A 9,454-nucleotide genomic window follows, 5' to 3' on the forward strand; every position below is an offset into this window, starting at 1 on the left:
CCCTTCCTTATTTCCTTTCCTCCCTTTCTTCCTTCCGTCTTCCATCCCCCTTTCTTCCTTCTGTCGTTCCTTCCTTCCTTCTGTCGTTCGTTCGTTCCTTCCTTCCATCTGTGCTTCCTCTCTCCTTCTTTCTTTCTTTCCTTCTTCTCTCTCTCTTCCCTTCCGCCATCTCCCTTTCTTCCTTCCTTCTTTCCTTCCTTACTTCTTTCCTCCGTCCTTCCTTCCTGCCTTCCTTCTTTCCTCCATCCTTCCTTCCTCCCTTCTTTATTTCTTTTGCTCCCTTCCTTCCTTCCTTCCGTCCGTCCTCCATCCCCCTTCCTTCCTTCTGTCATTCCCTCCTTTCTCTATCCTTCCTTCCTTCCTTCTTTCCTCTGTCCTTCTTTCCTTCCTTCCTCCCTCCCTTCCTTCCTTCCTTCCCCTAATAATAAAATAATACTATAAAGGAAGCAGAAGCAGAAGCAGCCGGTCTGAGCTCCAGTGAGCTGAGCAGCAGTTTGATGCTAACTGGAGCTGAAGGAAGCGTCATGGCCGCCGGAGACAAAGCGGCAGCAGAGCGTGATCCGAGGTGACATCACAGTTTAGTACTGTACACACAGGAGCGCCGGCCGCTGTGATTGGCCGAGATTCGGAGTGACAAGCTGTCAATCAAACACATCAGACGGAGGACGGAGGACAAAATGCAGGAGGAAAGGAGGTAGGAAAGGAAACAAGAAGGTAGAGGAGGAGTTCAGTTTGCTTCATGAAGGAAGTGTTTTCTTTCTCTCTGGAAAGAAAAGAAAATGGAAGGAAGGAAGGAAGGAAGGAAGAAAGGAAGGAAAGAAGGAGACAGAAAGGAAGGAACGACAGAAGGAAGAAATGGGGATGAGGACAGAAGGAAGGAAGGAAGGGAGGAAAGGAAATAAGGAAGGGAGGAAGGAAGGATGGAGGAAAGAAGTAAGTAAGGAAGGAAGGTAGGAGGGAGGGAGGGAGGAAAGAAGGTAGGAGGGAGGAAGGAAGGAAAGAAGGAGGAAAGAAGTAAGGAAGGAAAGAAGGTAGGAGGGAGGGAGAAAGGAAGGAAAGAAGGACAGAGGAAAGAAGGAAGGAAGGAAGGACGGAGGAAAGAAGGAAGGAAGGAAAGAAGGAAGGAAGAGGAGGAGTTAGGAAAGGAAATAAGGAGGTAAAATGGGAGATGACAAGGAAGAAGAAGATCGTGAGGAAACTGGATAAAAGGAAAGAAGTAGTGAAGAAAGGAAGGAGGAAAAGAAGTGATGAAAGGAGTGAGCAGGTAAGGGAGGAAAGTAGGATGCAAGGAAGAGATAGGAAAGGAAAGGGTAAAAAAGGTAAAGAAAGTGCAGGAGGAAAGGAGATAGGAAAGGAAACAAGAAGGTGGAGGAGGAGGTAGGAAAGGAGATGTGGAGGTAGGGAAGGAAATAAGGCAGAAGAGTGAAATAAAAAAGTAAAGAGAGAGAAGGAGGCAAAGAGTAAATAGGGAAGGTGAGAAGTATAGGGGATATAAGAAGGAGGTAGGAAAGGAGACAATAAGCAAGAAGGTAGAGGAGGAGTTAGGAAAGGAGATGTGGAGGTAGGGAAGGAAATAAGGAGGTAAAATAGGGGATGACAAGGAAAGGAAGAAGTAACAAGGTGGTAGGAAAGGAAAGGAGGAAGAGAGGGACGGAGGGGGCAAGAAGGAAGGAGGGAAGTATAGGGAATATAAGAAGGAGGTAGGAAAGGAAGAAAGAAGGTAGAGGAGGAGGTAGGAAAGGTGATGTGGAGGTAGGGAAGGAAATAAGGAGGTAAAATAGGAGATAGCAAGGAAGGTAGGAAAGGAAGGAAAGCATAGGAGTGAAATGAAAAGGTAAAGAGAAAGGAGGTGGCAAGGAGTAGATAGGGAAGGAGAGAAGTATAAGGAATATAAGAAGGAGCTAGGAAAGGAGATGTGGAGGTAGGGAAGGAAATAAGGAGGTAAAATAGCAGAAGGAAAGGAGGAGGTAGCAAGGTGGTAGGAAATGAAAGGAGGAAGAGAGGGGAGGAGGAGGCAAGGAGTAGATAGGGAAGGTGAGAAGTATAGGGAATATATGAAGGTAGGAAAGGAGACAAGAAGGTAGAGGAGGAAAGAAGTTAGGAAAGGAGATGTGGAGGTAGGGAAGGAAATAAGGAGATAGCTATAGTAGGAAAGGAAGGAAGGCAAAGGAGTAGATAGGGAAGGAGAGAAGTATAGGGAATATAAGAAGGAGGTAGGAAAGGAGACAAGAAGGTAGAGGAGGAAAGGAGTTGGGAAAGGAAATAAGGAGGTAAAATAGGAGATGACGAGGTCGGTAGGAAAGGAAACGAGGAGATATGACCGTTTTAGTTTTGTCTTCACTTCTTCCTCCAAAAGTTTGACTAACGTGGCAGACACACACTCTGAGCATGAAAACACACACTTAATCCCTGAAAACACACACACACACACACACACATATATACACACACACACACACACACACAGACACACACACACACTGAACACAAACACACCACAGACACAAAAACTGTTGAACAAAAACACAGACAGATTTTCTACTGACAGTTTAAACAAAAACACCTGTGTGTGTGTGTGTGTGTGTGTGTATGTGTGTGTGTGTATGTGTGTGTGTGTGTGTGTGTGTGTGTGTGTGTGTGTGTGTGTATGTGTGTGTATGTGTGTGTGCTTGCTCGCGTGTGCGTTAATCCCTGTCTCTGTTTTGTGTCTCTCATTGCTTGTGTGTTTTTATAAGCCGTGTGTATCTGTGTGTGTGTGTGTGTGTGTGTATCTGTGTGTGTGTGTGTGTATGTGTGTGTGTGTGTGTGTGTGTGTGTGATGTGTTTGCATACAGCAGTCTGTCTGTGTCCAAACTCTCAGCTGATAAAGTTAAACTGTTTAAAGCTTCACTCTGCGCCCACAAACACCACCCGGGTTGTTTTTCTTTACATGTCAAACCGAAACAAGCGCCCCTTTCAGCTCCGTGTGTGTGTGTGTGTGTGTGTGTGTGTGTATGTGTGTGTGTGTGTGTGTGTGTGTGTGTGAGTGTGTGTGTTTTAGGCTTCTCCTCCACACACACACCTGAGTCTGATCATTACCTGGAGCTTCAGCTGCTTGGTGATGAACTAAAGGGTAGAATCAGGAGTGTGAGAGAGGAGAGGAACCTGAACACACCGCGATGCATTCAGGTGCACATTCCTGTCAGGAAGTTATAGCTCTGAAAGTCTGGTGGAAGATTGGAGCAGAAGTTAAGACTCAAATAGTTTCAGATTGAATTTGAACTTGAATGCTTTGAGTTTTAAACCCTTACATACTGTTTGGGTCAAATTTAACAGCTTGTAAAAACACCTCTTATGACTTTTATTTTGAAAGTTGATGACTTTTCCCACTTGGCCCACAATGAGGTCTGAGGTAAAATAGGACATGATATTGTGTGATAGGAGATGTTTAGTCTCTCTGCTCTCTGACACATGAATCAAGGTTTGGTATAAACAGTTTTTATGAGGAGAACAAACTGTGATGGTAGAGTATGAACAGTATTTAAAGGGTTAAGTTGAGCTGGTCTTGAATGACTCAGCATTTGTTTTGGACTTGAAATGACTCAAAGTGAAGTCTGACATCATTTAAAACGAGTCCAAGTTGCTTCACTTGTCAAAACATTTGAGATAAGAACAAATTAACTCTGGAGTCATTGGAGCCGATCTGAAGCCGTGAGTCAGCAGCTGTGGTTCAGCTCGGCCTCGCTTCACAAACCTTCTGAGCCCATGTGTTCTTCACAAAAAGATGTTTTCAAACACAGAGAAGGACTGTCTCCATCGCGTCTCTCTCCGTCTCCGCAGCGCTGAAGCAGAAACATCATCCGGTGCTGAATATTAATCTTCAGACTGAAGCTTTAATCGTCTGTTTTTGTTCGTCTCCCGTTTTGGCGATAAGCGCCGGCTGCTCTTCAAGGTACACAGAGTTTAGCGACACTAATCCTCAGCACCTGGCTGAGCTGACACCAGCGTGACCTGCGACACACAAACACCTGAAGCTTCCCCCGAGGAGACGAGACGAGCAACCTGAGAGAGCTGCAGACAAACGTTACAGACAGGAACACGACGGTTTAACAGTTAAAATGACTCGACTGGTTCACACCACTTGGTTTTCCATCATTAGCATGTACCTCGTTTGCATGAAGCTAACGGCTCGTCTGCATGAAAGTAACGGCTCGTTTGCATGAAGCTAACGGCTCGTTTGCATGAAGCTAACGGCTCGTCTGCATGAAGCTAACGGCTCGTCTGCATGAAGCTAACGGCTCGTTTATATGAAGCTAATGGCTCGTCTGCATGGAGCTAACGGCTCGTTTGCAGGAAGCTAACGGCTCGATTGCATGAAGCTAACGGCTCGTTTGCAGGAAGCTAACGGCTCGATTGCATGAAGCTAACGGCTCGTTTGCAGGAAGCTAACGGCTCATTTCCTTTAAGCTAACGGCTCGTCTGCATGGAGCTAATGGCTCGTCTGCATGAAAGTAACGGCTCGTTTATATGAAGCTAATGGCTCGTCTGCATGGAGCTAACGGCTCGTCTGCATGAAGCTAAAGGCTCGTTTGAATGAAGCTAACGGCTCGTTTGCATGAAGCTAACAGCTCGTCTTAGTTGAATCGAACTCAAAACGTTAACGCTCAAACTTTTAATCGAAACCAACAACGGACGAGATGGAAAATTTGACGGTTTTATGAGGAAGATGGTGTGACATGACAGAAAGCTCCAGAATAGACTGAAATATTAGTTTGGTTCTCAGGTGTAAATTTATTTTGAAAGGTGTAGTTTTATTTTGATATTGGAGCATAGTTTAGTTTTTATAACGTTTCTTTTTAAAAGGTGTAGTTTGTTTTAGTTGGTTGTAGTTTTATTTTGAAAGGTGTAGTTTTATTTGGACAGGTGTAGTTACAGCAGTGATTCAGTAGCAGCAGTGATTCAGTTGGCTGCAGCAGAAGAAGAAGAAGAAGACGAAAAAGAAGATCGATCAGCAGCCGCTTCGTCTCATCTTACTGACAGGAAGAGAGACGGATGGAGAGAAACTTTCCCACCAAACTGCTGTTTACAGAGCGGGGGTGGGGGTGGGGGTTGGGGGGGGTGGAGGGAAAGGTGAAGGTGAAGAGGTGAGGTGAGAGGAGCTGATCTGAAACCTGGAATCACCTGAAGACATCTGCAGGTTATTTATTCAGGTGAAGCAGTTCTTGGCATCTGTACATTATGAGATTAGTGTGAAACTATTGGCAGGACTGCAGTGTGTATTATTGTGTGTATTGTGTGTGTTGTGTGTTGTGTGTATTGTGTGTATTGTGTGTTTTTAGCTATTGACACATTAACATTTATTAAACACAACGTTCATAACGAGCTGCAGAGGTTAATTAACTCACACCTTAGAGTCACTTACAGTCTTACAGCAGCTATCATCTATATCAGGGGTGTCAAACATGCGGCCCATGGGCCAGAACCGGCCCGCCAAGAGGTCCAATCCGGCCTAGTTTCCTTCTTCCTCTTTTCCTTCCTTCCATCTGTCCTTCCTACCTTTCTTCCTTCATTCCTTCCTTCCGATCTTTCCTTCCTTACTTCCTTCTTGTCTTCTCTTTTCCTCCTTCCATCTGTCCTTGCTGCCTTTCTTCCTTCCTTCCATCTTTTCTTCCTACCTTTCTTCCTTCATTCCTTCCATCTGTCCTTCTTCCCTTCCTTCCTTCCTTCTGATCTTCCCTTCCTTCCTTCCTTCCTTCCTTCCTTACTTCCTTACTTCCTTCTTGTCTTCTCTTCTCCTCCTTCCATCTGTCCTTCCTACCTTTCTTCCTTCCTTTCTTCCATCTGTCCTTCCTACCTTTCTTCCTTCATTCCTTCCATCTGTCCTTCTTCCCTTCCTTCCTTCCTTCCGATCTTCCCTTCCTTCCTTCCTTCCTTCCTTCCTTACTTCCTTACTTCCTTCTTGTCTTCTCTTTTCCTCCTTCCATCTGTCCTTGCTCCCTTTCTTCCTTCCTTCCATCTTTTCTTCCTACCTTTCTTCCTTCATTCCTTCCTTCCGATCTTCTTTTCCTTCCTTCCTTTCATCTGTCCTTCTTCCCTTCCTTCCGATCTTCCCTCCCTTCCTTCCTTCCTTCCGTCCTTACTTCCTTCTTGTCTTCTCTTTTCCTCCTTCCATCTGTCCTTGCTCCCTTTCTTCCTTCCTTCCATCTTTTCTTCCTACCTTTCTTCCTTCATTCCTTCCTTCCGATCTTCTTTTCCTTCCTTCCTTTCATCTGTCCTTCTTCCCTTCCTTCCGATCTTCCCTCCCTTCCTTCCTTCCTTCCGTCCTTACTTCCTTCTTGTCTTCTCTTTTCCTCCTTCCATCTGTCCTTGCTCCCTTTCTTCCTTCCTTCCATCTTTTCTTCCTCCCTTTCTTCCTTCCATCTGTTCTTCCTCCCTTCCTTCCTTCCTTCCTTCCTTCCTTTTAGTGATCTGGCCCACATGAGATCAAATTGGGCTGTATGTGGCCCTTGAATGAAAATGAGTTTGACTCCTCTGATCTATAACATGTATTATTATAACATGTCTTCTCTGTCAGTGAGCTCAAACTCAACTCAGAGCTTTATATTTGAGTTTCAGCTCATTGTTCATCTTTCCGGCTGCAGCTTCACTGTTCTGGTTCACTCTCAGAGCTCACAGCAGCGTTTTCAGAGACAAAACTATAAAAAGTCTCGTGGACAGGATCTCAAGGTGCAGCTGGGGGGAGGAGAGTGTCCAGTTTGGGGACCTCAGAATTGCTTCTCTGCTGTTTGTGGTTGATGTTGGTCTGTTGGACTCTACAGGTGAAGTCCTTCAACTGGCTCTGGGACGGTTTGTAGCCGAGTCCTTCCTTCCTTCCTTCCTTCCTTCCTTCTTTCCATATTTCCATCCTGTCTTCTTTTTCTTCTTTCCTGCCATCTGTCCTTCCCTCCTTCCTACCTTTCTTCCTTCCTTCCTTCCTTACTTCCATATTTCCATCCTGTCTTCTTTTCCTTCCTTCCTTCTTTCCTTTCTTCCATATTTCCATCCTGTCTTCTTTTTCTTCTCTCCTGCCATCTGTCCTTCCTTCCTTCCCTCCTTCCTTCCTGCCTTCCTTCCTTCCTCCCTTCCATATTTCCATCCTGTCTTCTTTTCCGACTTCTTTCCTTCCTTCCTTCCTTCCTTCCTTCCTTCTTGTCTTTTATTCCTTCCTTCCTTCATTACATATTTCCATCCTGTCTTCTTTTTGTTATCTCTTGCCATCTGTCCCTCCTTCGTTCGTTCGTTCCTTCCTTCCTTCTTGATAATGATCTGGCCCACATGAGATCAAATTGGGCTGTATGTGGCCCTTGAATGAAAATGAGTTTGACCCCTCTGATCTATAACATGTCTTCTCTGTCAGTGAGCTCAAACTCAACTCAGAGCTTTATATTTGAGTTTCAGGCTCATTGTTTATCTGTCCGGCTGCAGCTTTACTGTTCTGGTTCACTCTCAGAGCTCACAGCAGCGTTTTCAGAGACAAAACTATAAAAAGTCTCATGGACAGGACCTCAAGGCGCAGCTGGGGGGAGCAGAGAGTGTCCAGATTGGGGACCTCAGAATTGCTTCTCTGCTGTTTGTGGTTGATGTTGTTCTGTTGGACTCTACAAGTGAAGTCCTTCAACTGGCTCTGGGACGGTTTGTAGCCGATCCCCTTCCTTCCTTACTTCCTTCCTTCCTTCCTTCTTTCCATATTTCCATCCTGTCTTCTTTTCCTACTTCTTTCCTTCCTTCATTCCTTCCTTCTTGTCTTTCCTTCCTTCCTTCCTTCCTTCCTTCCTTCCTTCCATATTTCCATCCTGTCTTCTTTTTCTTCTCTCTTGCCATCTGTCCTTCCTTCCTTCCTTCCTTCCCTCCTTCCTTCCTTCCTTCCTTCTTTCCATATTTCCATCCTGTCTTCTTTTCCTACTTCTTTCCTTCCTTCATTCCTTCCTTCTTGTCTTTTCTTCCTTCCTTCCTTCCTTCCTTCCTTCCTTCCTTCCTTCCTTCTTTCCATATTTCCATCCTGTCTTCTTTTCCTACTTCTTTCCTTCCTTCATTCCTTCCTTCTTGTCTTTCCTTCCTTCCTTCCTTCTTGTCTTTCCTTCCTTCCCTCCTTCCTTTCTTCCATATTTCCATCCTGTCTTCTTTTTCTTCTCTCTTGCCATCTGTCCTTCCTTCCTTCCTTCCCTCCTTCCTTCCTTCCTTCCTTCCCTCCTTCCTATCTTTCTTCCTTCCTTCCTTCTTTCCATATTTCCATCCTGTCTTCTTTTCCTACTTCTTTCCTTCCTTCATTCCTTCCCTCCTTCCTTCCTTCCTTCCTTCTTTCCATATTTCCATCCTGTCTTCTTTTCCCACTTCTTTCCTTCCTTCATTCCTTCCTTCTTGTCTTTCCTTCCTTCCTTCCTTCCTTCCTTTCTTCCATATTTCCATCCTGTCTTCTTTTTGTTCTCTCCTGCCATCTGTCCTTCCTTCCTTCCTTCCTTCCCTCCTTCCTTCCTGCCTTCTTTCCTTCCTCCCTTCCATATTTCCATCCTGTCTTCTTTTCCTACTTCTTTCCTTCCTTCCTTCCTTCTTGTCTTTTATTCCTTCCTTCCTTCATTACATATTTCCATCCTGTCTTCTTTTCCTTCCTTCTCTCCTTCCTTTCTTCCATATTTCCATCCTGTCTTCTTTTTCTTCTCTCCTGCCATCTGTCCTTCCTTCCTTCCTTCCCTCCTTCCTATCTTCCTTCCTTCCTTCCTTCCTTCCTTCTTGTTAATGATCTGGCCCACAACAGGTTCTGGGACGGTTTGTAGCCGAGTGTGAAGCGGTCGGGATGAGAGTCAGCACCTCCAAATCAGAGGCCATGGTGCTCTGCCTGTTCCTTCTTTCCTTCCTTCCTCCTTCTTTCTTTGCTCCCTCCTCCTTCCATACTTCTTTCCTCACTTCCTTCCTTCCTTCCTTACCCTCCTCTTTTCCTTCCTCCCTCCCTCGTTACTCCTTTCCTTTCCTTTTCTTCTTACTCCTTTCCTTTTTTCCTCCCTCCTGTCCTTCCTTCCTTCCTCCCTCCCTCCTTATGCCTTTCCTTCCTTCCTTCCTCCCTCCCTCCCTCCCTCCCTCCTTACCCCTTTCCTTCCTTCCTTCCTTCCTCCCTCCCTCCTACCTTCCTTCCTTCTTCCCTCCTCCCTTCCTTTCTCCATCCCTCCCTCCTTCCTTCTTTCCTCCCTCCCTCCCTAGAGAGAGTGAATATTGGACTTACAATCAGCTGATTAGCCCATAAAACTAATCTCAAGCAGCTTTAAACAGATAGAAAGTGTAAAGGACTGAGAATGGAGCCCTGAGGAATCCCATAAATAGTTATTAACATTATTAATATGATGATAAAGTTGATCAGTAACCGCTGGATTAACTTAACCCTTTAACAGACAACGTGCACCAGGAGATACAGACTCTTTATCCTTCCTGTTGTCCTCCCGGGTCC

Source organism: Scomber japonicus, chromosome 16, assembly GCF_027409825.1.
Source record: "Scomber japonicus isolate fScoJap1 chromosome 16, fScoJap1.pri, whole genome shotgun sequence".
Taxonomy (NCBI): Eukaryota; Metazoa; Chordata; class Actinopteri; order Scombriformes; family Scombridae; genus Scomber; species Scomber japonicus.